The 13,470-nt window shown below is 55.9% G+C and overlaps 1 protein-coding gene across 1 annotated transcript in view; it reads left to right on the top strand.

Moving 5' to 3' along the window:
* The window catches only part of Adgrb2 (adhesion G protein-coupled receptor B2), a 61,654-nt gene that overhangs the window by 17,393 nt on the left and 30,791 nt on the right, over positions 1-13,470 (top strand). The gene's annotated exons all lie outside the window — the stretch shown is intronic.

A 13,470-nucleotide genomic window follows, 5' to 3' on the forward strand; every position in this document is an offset into this window, starting at 1 on the left:
AGCCCTCACTCCCTTCCTCCACCCCGTGGCCTTGCTGTCAGCCTCAGCACTCCTGCTGCTAACCCAGCTAGCAAGCTCAGAGTTCACTGAGTCTGCCTGCCCTGAAGAGTGGAAATTAAAATTCATTCCAGGGGAGATCCAGCACAGCATGGGGTGCGGGCAGCCTCAGGGGTGGGCCCCTTTTTGAGCAGGAAGAGGTGGGGGACACTAGAGGAGGAGTTGGTCTTCTCCAATGTATGACCTTGAACCAATCTGGTGGCCAGTTGCCTCAGAGTTCCCACAGAAAAGGGACCTCTGGGGAAGGCAAGTGCAGAGCTAACCATGCTGGCTGGCAAGTCAAGGCTGAGGTTTCAGCTCCAGGGGGAGGGCGCTTCCCAGAGAATTGTTTCACAGGTCCCTGAATCACAGGTCTGCAGACACACATCATGCATGTACTCATGTCCCAGACCTAGGCGCCCTAGGCACATACCAAATGTGCCATATGCAGACGCCACTGGAAGCTGGAGATTTGCTTGTATCTTGAACTACACACAGTGAGCCTGGCAAAGATGTATACTGAACCCATTGGATATATCAGATCTCTGCCACACCCTGACTTACCAAAGGCCAAACATGCAAAGACCTGATAACACTTGATAACACTTTGCGTGTGCGCGCGCGCGCGCGCGCACACACACACACACACACGCAGAGGCAGAGGCAGAGACAGAGACAGAGACAGAGACAGAGACAGAGACAGAGGGAAGGGGTGTGAGCATCAAGGGGATGGATGGAGGTGTCTATGAAGCAGCTCCCAGACTCTGGTTCAGGGAGGGACAGGAGACTCCCTCCAGAAGGACGGGGACTCTAGGCAGGCCTGGGGAACTGATCCATCTATCCATCTTGGCTGCCCTGAGTCCTCTCCCCTGGGCTCTGTACCATCTGGATCCTGCCAAATGGGCTTGTGCCAAGCAGGACACAATGGGCAGAGAGGGAGGGTGGGATCACCTAGGGAGTCAGGGCACCAGCTCATGCTGCTGAGCCCCTTTGGGGCAGACACTTTTCATTTACCTTAAAAGAACCTCCAAGCCCACCCTGAAGTCTCCATGCCTACCCCATTTCACAGACGAGAGACTGTGCAAGACCTCGTCTCAGCCCTGCCCCGTCCTCATCCTCCTTGCCACCTCCCCCAGAGGAGAGACCAAGCACCAGCTGTGGGAAATGATTTATTTCTGGATTAGAGTTGATCTTCCCAAGAAGACCTGCTCCCTCCGGGTGACAGCCTTGGAGGGCTTGACTCCTGGCTCTGGACCCTGCATGAAGAAGCTGGCCACCAGATGTGAGGACAGGTGATCAGACCTGGTGAGGGTTACTGAGAACAAGGTACAGGACCACTAAAGCCCACACTTCCCTGGCAAGCCAGACCACACGCCCCACCCACATACCCCAGGAGGACATCCATCCCTTGGAGTATTGCTGTCACTGCTGCGTGAAGGAGTGGGCCTTCTGTTTCACCATCATCCCTAGTATCCCATGCTCCAGACATGGGGGGAGCTGGGGGGGAGTAAGGCCTATGGAAAGAATGAGGAGGGGAAAGAGGTTCCTGAAGGTTGTGGTCAGAGGGGGTGGGGCTAAGAGTGCCTGGCTAATCCAGCGTTCTGCATATCACTGTGGGCGGGAGTGGGGAGTGGGGCTTCGGGTACACGAGTGGGTGCTTGTGTGCGTCAATGTGTAGGGGGAGAATCTGTGTGTGTATGGTGAGCCTGGGTGCAATCTTTGTGTGTGTCTGCCTTTGCCTTGTACATCACAAGCTGCCTCTTGCTCTGAGATCTGCTGCTGTGTGTCTCTTTGCGCGTGTTGTATTTGCAGGGTGGCCGGTATTCCCATGCATTTCTTTTTCCTGTTTGTGTTGTATATGTGGTGTAGAAAACACATGTGTACAATTCTGGGGTTTGTATGTCTACTCAGAGTCTGGGTGAATGTGATTTGTGTGGACAGAGAAGGGTTTGTGTGTAACTGGGGCTGTGTGCAGGTGGACGTGGTATTTCCTTGCATCCAGCACATGTCTGGAATGGTTACTAGGGCCCGTCCTTAAGGCCTGAAGTAGGGAATTGTGGGATTAGACTCAGAATGTTTCAGCTGCCTCCTGTGAGGAACTGTGTGTGATCACTGACCCCAGCCTAGAGCAAAGGGTGAGGACATAAGAAGATGGGTGTCCTCTAGACCAGAAAAAACGAGATTGGGGGATTGTACCCTGGAGAGGCATGTGTAGTTGCATATACAGTTGTGAATCCTTGACCGTGGCAGTGTGTGCAGGAGGGTTGCCTGCATTTGAGTCACATGCATGTGTGTCAACACAAACCTGGAGGGGGAGAGGATGAAGGGGAGTCTTCAGGGAAGAGCACACAGACTTAGAACACACACACACACACACACACACACACACACACACACACACACGAGAGAGAGAGAGAGAGAGAGAGAGAGGAACACAACCATGCTGGTAGCTCCCACGTGGCATCTCATACTTAGGCTTCACTGAACCCTTCTCTCTATGGGTCCAGCTGCTAAGTCTTTCTAATGTGGAGGGCACTGGGAAGGGGTTACATTTAGGACCCAAATTCTGAGTCATTTCTATGTCCTCAGAACCTAGGCCAGCCAGGGGCCTTGAGTAAATCTGAAAGGAACCTACAGTCACACAGATGAGCCCACCTGGGCACAGCACCATGCTAGGCACCTTGTCCTTGTCATCACTATGGCTCTGGTAAGTCCAAGTCATTATTTCTATTTTACAGAAGAAAAAAAAAATGAGCCTTGGGTGACTTAAGTGAACTGTCTAGGATCACACAGTTAGTGACAGATGGAAGTTTCTATTTCATCCCGCGAGAAATGAAGATGTATGTGTGGGAGCATGGGTCCAGGTCATAGCTCCAAAGCTCTGGTGGAGCCAGTTGTCTTGGCTGTTTTATCATTCAGCCATTCAGCAGGTATTTACTGAGCACCCACCTGTGCCTGTTGTGTTGCTGGGTGCCAGGGGACCCAGCTTTGAATAGACAATGTCCTGACTTCATGGGATTCACAGTTTACAGTTGATGGGGACGGAGACAGGGCATGTATGTACAAAGAAAAGGCACATTTCAGGGTGATGAATGCTACCAAGAAAGTTCAACTCAGGCATCATGATATGAACAATGGGGTAGGGGTGATTTTAGAGGGGTAGTCAGGAAAGTAACATGAAAGTTGACCAGAGGGGGTGAGCCGTGGGGACTATTAGGGAATAGTATGGAGGTTTCCATAAACATGGAGAAGGTCATGGGACTGGTTGGGGCTCAGGGCATTATGTGGAATGAGAGGAGGGGTTGTCTAGAGAGGCTGACAGGGACAAGGACATGCATAGCTTGGGACTATAAGGAGAGGCATTTGTGTTTACATTGAAGAGATGGTTCAGTGGGCCCAAGAGGGTGTCCTGGCATGAGAGAGGTAGGAGTAGGAACCCAGGGGTGTGGTCTGAGAATCCACACACTTGGACTCTGATGTGGGCAGAGATACTGTGAAGAGTGGGTACACTGGGGATATTTTTGGAGGTAGAGGAAGACATGAACTTGCTGATAGGCTGGGTCCCTGTGCCTAGAAGAGACCAAACACACTGGATGAGTAATTTAAAAAAGAAGCCTTCTTAGCACCAGGGTTTACAATCTCTTACTGGTGCCCTCTAGTCTGAGACACATGATGATCACGGAGGACCTGAAAGGACTTCTACTCCTGGGACTGGAGAATGCGCAAACCATTCAAATGTACTGCACACCACCGGGCATTGATCCTCTTCGAGGATTTGGTGAGGGAGTATCTAATTCTCCCCTTCTCTCCCCAATCTCCAACACCAAGAAAATGACAAACATCCATCCAGTCCAGATGACCCAAGAACCTAAACCCGTTTAGTTAGACACACAAGACTTCCTGCAAGCATGGACACAGTCTGCCTTTCAGAGCATAGCCCTCCAGGACCTATACCCCCCCCACACACACACTCAAACACACACAGCATGAGGCTGTTATGCATGTGAGTGTTGGGGCAGACCTTGGGGACGAGATTGTTGAAGGGTTTTGGGTATTTTGGGGGATATGTGAGCTCCTTAAAGGTGTCTCAGGTGGTTGTGGAATTGGAAGAAGGCTTTGGTACCCTGGACACGGGTGGCCCTGGAATGCCTGGCTGAGTGGCAAAGGGCAAGCAGGGGCTGAGTGAGGGGCACTCTAGGTCTCATCGGCTGGAAGGAAACCTGCCTAGGCTCTGGGCCAAATAAATCATTGGGAAGGGAAGAAGAACATTTTCTCATCTGTTTAAAGGGCAACGAAGCATAGCAGCTCCGGCCCAGTGGGAGGCGAGGCTGAGGCCAGGCGGGTGAGGTCAGGAAGCTCCCTTGCTTGCCCCTCATCCTCTCATGAGCTGCCCTGATGGCCTTGGCTTTAACTGCGTGCTGACTCCCAGCTGGGGTATTGGTGGTGGCTATTCTTAACAAAAATACTAATTGCAAATAAGATTATTATCATACAAGTTCTCTCCTCAGGGCCTACTACTTGCTAATCCATACTTTGGGCCTTCCTGGATGCTAGGCTGAAATGGTTTATGCTTTATACACCACTCCACAGATGAGAAGACAGAGGCCCAGAAAGCTGAAGGGATTTCCCCAAAGTCACCCAGCATAGCAGTAGATCAGGGTAGGAAGCCTGGCCCCCTACTGTCCACGTGTGGGTGTGCTTGATCCCCTTCATCTCGTTACAGGTTCAAGAACAGACCCTCATGGGACACAAGAGCTGGGGTAAGAATACAGGGGTTGGCCCTGCACTCTGCCCAAGCAGAGTGACTGAGATCGGCATGATGTCTCTTCCCAGGCTGTCTCAGCCTCAGGCTCCCTGGGGGAGGGGAGGTCCCTCCTGGGGCTAAGATGTGTTCATCTCACCCCCGCCTGGGCTGTTCAGAGAAGTAATTTCTCTTCAACCAGCTGGATTTGAATATGGAAACAATTTGTAATTACTCCAAGTCCTCCTGGGCGGGCAGGCAGGCGGGTGGCATTATCACCAGAGTGAGTCTGGAAGGGCAGGGACTCCTGGGAAAGCAGGTGGCAGAAGCCCTGACACAGGGAGAGCCTTCCCAACATCTGTCCTAGTGCAATCAGCTTCTGCACACCCGCTGTCAAGTCCTGCTGCCTTTACTCAGTTTACCTAGCTTCTTCCTGTGAGTCTGCCCTGTGAGTACCTGGGGTATAGAATATCAACGACTTAACAGTCCCTCATCACACCCCACCACGCTTTCCCTAGTTCATGAGATCAAGAAACCAAAAGACTATCAAGTAACAGAGAAACAGATAAATAACATCCCTATCTCTCCGGAGGTGGCCCCTCCCATCACCCCTTACCCAGCTGGATCTCTGAGAGCAGAGGAAGAGGCCAGCTTTAGAGATCCAGCTGCTTCACATCTGTAAGAGACCTGCCTGTGTTTCTCTTGGTGCTAGGTCTCTAGCATGCAAATGATCATGAATATTCATAAAGAGGAAGGCGGGCTTAGTGTAGGAGAGGAAGGGGCTGCTGCTCTGGAGGGCAGGAATGTAGAGACTTCTAAGGATTGGTCCTTGCATCCTTATGGGCAGTCCATGTCTTGATCACTTTCCCCACGTTTGTCCACTTCCTCAAGGCTCCCAGCAATTCTATTGCCTCTCCCAGGAGTGGAATAAGGAAGGAGCCCAGGATTTCCCACCGAATCTGATGGCTGTCAAAGCTTTGCAGATGGCAAGGACTGCCTGCTTCAGCTTTCACAGTGGCAACTGAGCCTTCTAACTATGCCAGGGTATGTTTGAGGGTGCCTAGCAAGAATCTGGGAGCTCTGCCTGCCAGTGCCAGGCCTTCCCAGGGCTCCCACAGGGAAAGGGAACGTGTAAGCCCAGACCCCCACCCTGCTTCACACAGCCTCATAAATTCCCTTAAGGTGACTGGTGAGATTCCTTCATCACCCCTTATTACCTCCTTCCATTAAAGTCGATAATGTCTCCCAATCACTCACAACAAATGTCACCAGGACTGCTTCAGGGGGGAGAGACAGAGGGAAGGTACAGGGGAAGTTCTCTGCCTCTTTATGGTAACTCCTCTGGGAAGCGGTGCGCTTTTCTAATTTTGCCAATCTTTAGGTGGCAAAACTCGAGTTATCAGGGGAAAAGATGAAGTTAGCAATGGATGGGCCCAGGACCACCTTGTCCTTACAGGACTGGCCCCTCCATGTGTGTGAACCTTCCAAAGTATGTCCCAAAATCATTCCACCCTCGTTGCAAAGCTGCCCCCTGCTGGCTTCTCTGCCCAGAGTCATCGGATTAACCTACTTGTTTTGGCTGCTGTGGTGTGTCCCCAGTCGGCCCACCTTCCTGGTGGCAATACGCCCAGGCTACAAGCCTCCTGACTAGAGCCCTGAGCCATGGGCATCACTCTGGGTACCGCCTGAGCCATGTGGGCTTAGGCCCCACCCAACTGTTCCTGGGCACATGGCCAAGACGGGGTGGGTCTGTGCATCTCTGTGGCTTCTACATAAACAGATGCAACATGGGGGCGCCCCTGGCACAGAGAAAGGCACTTGTGGGAGAAGAGACTTGGGAAAACATGTAACATGCTGCACACGTGTAGCATCCCCGTGCCTAGGGACATGCAACATCACAGCGATTAACACCAGAGTATGCAGTAATCATGCCACGCTGCGGGGTACATGTGTTATTTCTACATACGAATTACCCTCAGCGTTCTGCACACACATGGCACCTGTGAGCTTCTACACATACAGTATTCTTAAGGCACAGGGAAAAAGGAGCATGCATTCAGGACCTGAGCTCATGTCAATGCACTATGCATATGTGCATGCACCCGACCAGGCGATATTGCAGTGCACACACAGGGCACCTGTATGCATATGCAAAGTTCAGTGCACGAGTGGTACCTGCATGCACAGGGACACGCAATATACACTACATATTGGGGAGGGGGAGAAAATGCTTTAGCCTCCACAGCTCGGGAGACCCTGGCTGCGCTAGACGCCACTGGCCTGGGGTATCGCTGGAGGGGTATCGCGGTTAGGCTCACTCTGCGGTCCAGGCGGTCACCCGCAGGCAGGGCGGGGGCTTACCCCGGGCTTCTCCCGCGCCGACGCCTGGGGCCCAGGGTGAGGAGGGGGAGGGCGCGCTTGGCTCGGCTGGCGCTGCTCCCCCTTTAACAGGAGGCGGCGCGCGTCGCCCCCGCCCCCCGCCCCTTCTCCCGCGGCTCCTCGCGCCCGGCCCGGCGCGCGCCCCCTCCCGGGCCCGGCCCGCGCAGGCGCCGCGTCCCGCCTCGGCCGTCACTCGGCCCGGCGCGCGCTGCGGGCAGCGGCCGGAGCGGCCGGAGGAATCCGGTTTGGTGGCAGCGGCGGTGCTAGGAGACAGAGAGGAGGATGCGGCACGGGCGATCAGAGCCTGGGGTTGCGGCCGCCGCCCGCGAATAGGAGGCGGCGCGCGGCGCGGGCGGTGCTCGGGGCGGGGAGCGGGGGGCGGCGCGGCGAGGAGGCGGCGGCGGCGGCAGGAGCCCGCGCCCGGCCCGGCGCCCGCCCGCCCGCCCCGTGCAGCTCCGCGGCGCCTGCTTTGCACCCGCCGCTCGGCGGAGCCGGAGCCTCGGGCCTCGGCGCGGCTGCGGCGAGCTGCCCTGCGCCCGGCCCGGCCCCCGCCTTAGGGATGGCAAACTTGCGCCCCGCGGCCGCCCCCACCAGTGCCGGCCCCCGCTCCTGCTGCTGACGGCGCCCAGGTGAGTGCTCGGCCCCAGACCCCGGCCGGCCCCGCACCGAGCCCTCGCGCGCGGTCCCGAGTTTCCGCACCAGCCCGCACTCGGGGTGCTCCGCTTGCCCATCTCTGCTCAATTCTCCGGCCCGAACTGAGTCTGGCCAGCGCTCACTCAACCCCTGTCTTAGAAGGGACTCCCAAGCCCTGGGCGGAAGCCCCTTTAGTCTCCCGCGAGCCCCTTTGCTGCCCCCTCCCCCAGCCTGGACCGACCCCTTGCCGTCTATGTCAAAGTCCCCCACCTTTAGAATCCTGACCCAGACTGCCACATCGCCCTCGCGAGTCTTGCCCTGTCTCGGCCAAGATCCTGGCAGTGCGTCCCCGGTCTTGATTCGAGCCCCTCTCCAACCTGCAGCTTGACTGTCCCCCTCCCCCATCTCCCCTCCTAGTCTGGTCGCCGGACTCTGGACCTCTCTTCCACTCTGCCCGTAGTCGTTCCGGTCCCCAACCATGTCTGTTGCTGCCCTCCCCCCGAGCCTGCACGGCGACCAGGCTTCCCCTCTATTTCTGCCCCGAGTGCCCCTTCCCCCATATCTGCCCAGAGTCCCGCCTTCCCTTTCCAATCTCTGCTGCAAGTCCCCTCCCCCTCAGCCTGGAATTGGGGCCGTGTCCCCTTTGCTCCTCCAAGCCCCTTTCCTCAGGCCGAGGTCTCCATCGGACCCTCAGAGGACTCCCGCGTTCGTCTTTGGCCGGAACCCGGCCGCCCCCCCATCCCTATCCTCCCACCACCGCCGGTCTTAGAGCCAGGCACCAGACGCACTCTTCTGCAACCCTGGGGGCTGGCATGATTTGGGGGACTGTAGGATGTGAAGTTGGTGGCTACTCCTGCAGTCGGCTTGGTCCGAGGGCACAGCCGCGGGAAATCCTCCGCGCCACGGCTAGTGCAGAACCGGCGACCAGTCTGTTGCCCGCGCGGGGGAGGGGCGCCCGGGCCGAGAGATGCCGCCCGCCTGCCCGCCTTGCCAGCTGCCTGCCCGGCCCCTGGGCGTCCTCTGGCGCCCCCTGCCCGCAGCCCGGGACCCACCGCCCCTTCTCTCGCGGACAACCCGGGTTTCCGCAACCCAGGCGTTAGGTGTCTGCGGGACTGACGCTGGGAAGTCCCTGGGGAGATGAGGTTGGTGGGCGAGGCCAGGGGCCCAAACGCTGGTTGTATGGCTACGTGCTTTGGGGATGGAGAGGGATGGTGTTGGATGGAGGGCTCATCCCAGCAGCAAGCCAGGAGCCCTTTGAGCAGCAGGCACAGCTGGACTAGCCCCGGTGTTCAGAATGATCTGATCGCTTCTTGGGCTTGAGTAGGTGTCCCTAGGGAGCTTCTGTCTGTCTACCCCTATCACATTCCTCACAAGATAGGGGCAAAGGTGGACTCTATCCAGCTTGGGCGTGAAGAAGGCTGGTGAGCAAATCCACCTGACCCAGGGACAGAGCAGGCACCTGGAGAGTGGGGTCGACGTGGACACCGCACAGGGTATGCCCTGATGATGTCGGTGGGCCAGGACTGACAGACGCAATTTTCCTCTCTCCTCTTCTGCCTCCTCGTTCCCTTATTCTGTCCTCTCCCCACTCTTTACAGAAACGGACAGGTCTCATTTAGGGTGTGTGTCAGTGGTGGGCATTTCTGTAACACAAAAGGAGGTTCTAGTTAGTTTCTCCTCTCCTCTCTCCCTCCCAGCCCCCAGCTATTGAAGGTAAGTAGCTGAGACTCAGGTTTTGATCGGGTGATCTGGGTTCAAAACCTGTGTTATCTGGCCAAGCTCCATAACCTTCTGAGCCTCAGTTGCTCCTCTGTAAAATGGGTCAGCAACCACTGCCCATGTAGTTGCTGGGGAAGGAAATCAGATTGTACTATGGAGCACCTATCAGTACTCAATAATGATGTCTCGTGCTGTTTCACTTCAAAGCCAAGGTCAGGTCCCTCGCTACTGCTCATCCCAAGGAGGGACACACAACAGTTCCTTTACTCTTAACCTTCAGAATAACAAAGGCAGAAAATACCATCAGCTCTCTAACCCCCAAAGGGTTCAGGACGCTTGTGACTGTTAGTTTCCTCCTCTTCCTTTTGGGATTTTCAACATCTGGATCCTCCCTGGTCATAGGCGGCAGCAATGAAGGCCAAGCCAAGGGCTCTGAGGTCTGGATTCAAGTATAGAGGTTAGGGAAGTAGAATCAGTACCGAGGAGACAAGGTGCTCAAAGGTGGGCAGTCGGTTAGAGGTGGACCGCATGGAAAACCAACCACTCTGAGATACAGAGCCTTTCTTCCCTCTCCCCAACCCTTGGAGATCAGACATTGTCAGGAACTTTCCAGGTTAGTTAGCGCTGCAGGTCAGAGTTAGAGGCAACCTGGCCTGAGAGCCATGGAGTTTGGAGAAGACTAGCGTTGACGCGAGTGCTTTAGTGAAGGACTAGCAGGAGGAGGAAAGACACGAACCCGTGGTGTTCTGGCCAGCTACTCGTCTTCTGGCGGTGTGGTCGGACCTAGGTTCCATTCGGGAGTGGCAACCTCCGAGCTATCCTCCCGCCGGGGTAGCCCTGACATTGGGGAACAAAAGCTTTCGGTTCCTGTAGCAACCGCTCCAGCTGCTGCAAAGTTCCGGGGAGGCGGGCGGAGGGCGGCTGAGTCACCGCCCCCTCCCCTGCCACCCGCGCGCCCCCGCCCCCGGGGGCCGCCCTCCGTCCGGGTCTGCTCAGCTAGCCTTTTCCCTCGGTGTGTGCAGCAGGCCTCCGGAGCACCCTCTCTGCCATCGGTCTGGGAGGGCCGCACCCGGGTTGCCCATTCCCTCGGTCCCGCCCCCTAGCTCCAGAGGCTAGATGGAGGGAGGGTGAGAGCCTCATTGGGTGCCAGAGCTCTTGAGAGGGGTCCTCGAGCTCCCTGTCCCCAGCTCGGAGCACGGGCGGGGGACCCGGAGGCCCCGTGACAGGCACCGGTGAGACTGAGGATGAGTGACTGGTGCGCGAATTGGAGCTGCCAGGTGGATAAACGCGACGGATGTGCTCGCCGCCGCCGCACCCCCCCCCACGCTCGTCGCTCCTCCCCTGCCAGGGGCCATGGCTCCCGACTGTCCACCCAATGTCCAAGTTCACAGCTGGTCCCTGGTAGACAAGAGTCGATCTGATCCCTGATCCAGGGATCCCCTGATAGCCGTCCCGGAGGTGCCCCACCCCCCGCCCATCTTCACATTTCACTCCAGCTGCTGAGGAAGCCTTGGGGTCCTTTTTTTGGTGCAGAATATAAGCCCTGAGGCTGAGCAGGTCTGTAGGGCCTTCGGGGATCCCCATTCTTTCCTGAACCTAGGCAGAGAGGAATTCCTGGGAATCCGTTGGGGGGAGGGTAGCTGAGGACTGGGTGGGTCCCTGAGACGGAAACTTCCAGGCTGCTCCTCACCCATCTCAGTTTCAAAGGTCCTGAAGCCTTTTGATCCTCTCCACCAGCCTTTTCTGACCCGGAAGTTCTGCCTTAGAGCTGACCTTGGCCTCTTCTTTCTAGCACTTGTACCTTGGGAGGTTCTGGGGTCTTCCTGGGCTTTGAAGTGACAATGCCACTCTTGGCTTAACTCAAAGAGCATTCCCCGGTGCAGGGACTTGACCCTTACATGAGAGGAGTATCAGCATGACTCTAAGAGACCTAGAACAGAGCCCTTCAGCCTAGGGCAGGCTGTGTGTTGGGAAGGGCTAAAGGAGAAGAAGCCATGTGCCATTCTGAGGCTAGTGGTGACACGCTATTCCCCAGAGAGGGAAAACTGAGGCCCAGGTAGTTATGCATGGCTAATAAGCACTTGGCTGCCTGGGAGGCTGGGATCATTTCAAGACCCCTCCCTGGGAGCAGGCTGTGGGTCAGTGCCCATAGGAGCACAGGCTCCAGCCACATACTTCCAGATCTTGAATAAGGCCATGGCTGTGAACCAGCTTCAGTTGAGTCTTGCCCTTAATATGAAGGGTAGAACAGTAAAATACTTACCCTCATCCTCCATCCCACTTTGAAGCAGGAGTTATGGAGCAGTGAAGCCATACCCTGAGGGCAGGGTAAAATCCTGAGAAGGGTCTGAAGGAGACAGAGTGGTCATGGGGATTGACCAGTGTGTACAGGTGGCTCCCTTCTGGAGAAGCCAGACCTTGGCAGGGACCAGTTTAGACTTAGTGTTTCTTGATGAACTGGGAGCTGCAGAGGTCCAGGAGATGGGACCAGGGCTCTGTGATGCCCCAGCTTTAAAAACACAGGGATGGGGCTATGGGCAGTCCTGCCCAATACTTAGCTGTCTTATACCATGTCAGGACCGAGACCCTGTGTATCCACTGTGGGAACAGATGCATCCCTGATATGTATGCAGTGGTCTGTCTGACTTCACCGTGTGTGTGCTGTGTGCATCCTTGTGTACATATGAAGTCATTGTTGAGCTTTTCACAGACCTGCATGCATATGTGTCTTCGTGTGGAGAACACTGTGAATGCTTGTCTGCACACACATCTGTGCATGCATGCTTTTGTGTATTTGTGTGTCTCTGGGCTCAAGTCTGTTGAAGCCTAGGTCTGTTGAGGTATATGCCAGGAAGAGGTTCCCTGCCTTGCTCTAAGTGGGGGAAGGGAGGCCAGTTATAATGAGCCCCCACCTCCCCTCAGCTGAGCTGCAGCCATGGCCTGAATTTTGCAGCCTGCTTAAAAATAATTGGGGGCAGCGGGGGGGATTGGATGTCACTCATCATCAGCTGCTGGCTTCTCTGGTTGCTGCAGCAGCCTGGGTGGGCTGAACAGTTTGGGACAGGCATGGTTGCAGGGGGGAAGGCCAGGGTTCCAATGCCTTTTTCAGCTCAGCAGAGGAGGGTAGAGCAGAGACAGCAGCCTCTTCTGGCTTCTGCTGGTCTTTGGAGGAGGGTGAGGCCACTCCTCTTCAGTGAATGAGACTGGTGATGCCTCCATCCTTTCCAGGATGGTTGGGGAAGGGCAGGTGCATGCCTGTGACTGGGTCTTGGGCTTGGCTCGGAGGTGCCCCATGCGGGAAAGTTGCTCCATGTGGGGAAGTCGAGTTGGAAGGTCTGTGTATGCTGCAGCAGGGTTGGAGCACTCGGCTTCTAATCCCTGTTCCCTGCTCTTGGAACTATTTAGAACAGTCCTGGGGAAATTTGTCCCCAGGGAACAGCTGTATCTTAGAAAACCTGGCCATACCTGTGAGCTGTCCTGTGGTTGTGATTTGAGTTCCCAGAAGGAATCACTTGTCCACCTGTCCTGAATCCCAAGCAATAAACAAAGGGAAGGCACCAGAAGCTCCGGGTGGGGGTGGGGAGTTGAGGTCCTGAATTCCGCTCCTAACTAGTCCACCTTCATGTGATCTTGAGCAGGTGGCCTTATATTTTCTCTGACATGGAAGATCTGAATTAAATGGGTCCATGCTGGCCTGTGAGCTGTGTGGCAGCAGCGAAGAGGAGGGAGGTTGAGTGGCTGAGCTAGAATTGGCTGGAAGTGGGGTTAATCTAGGTTTGCACCAGTCTGCTTTTTTGGGAATTGGGGTAGAAGCTGAGCGGGAGTGGCCAGTGGTTCTGCTCTGGTCTGATGGGTGGGAAGGTGGCTACAGCCTTCTAGCCTCCGTGCCCTGCAGAGTGGCTCTTGGGTCCTGTGTGTCCTATGCCTGCCTAGAGTGCATTCACACCTGCTAGGAGATCAGC

This window comes from Phodopus roborovskii, unplaced genomic scaffold, assembly GCF_943737965.1.
Source record: "Phodopus roborovskii unplaced genomic scaffold, PHOROB, whole genome shotgun sequence".
NCBI lineage: Eukaryota > Metazoa > Chordata > Mammalia > Rodentia > Cricetidae > Phodopus > Phodopus roborovskii.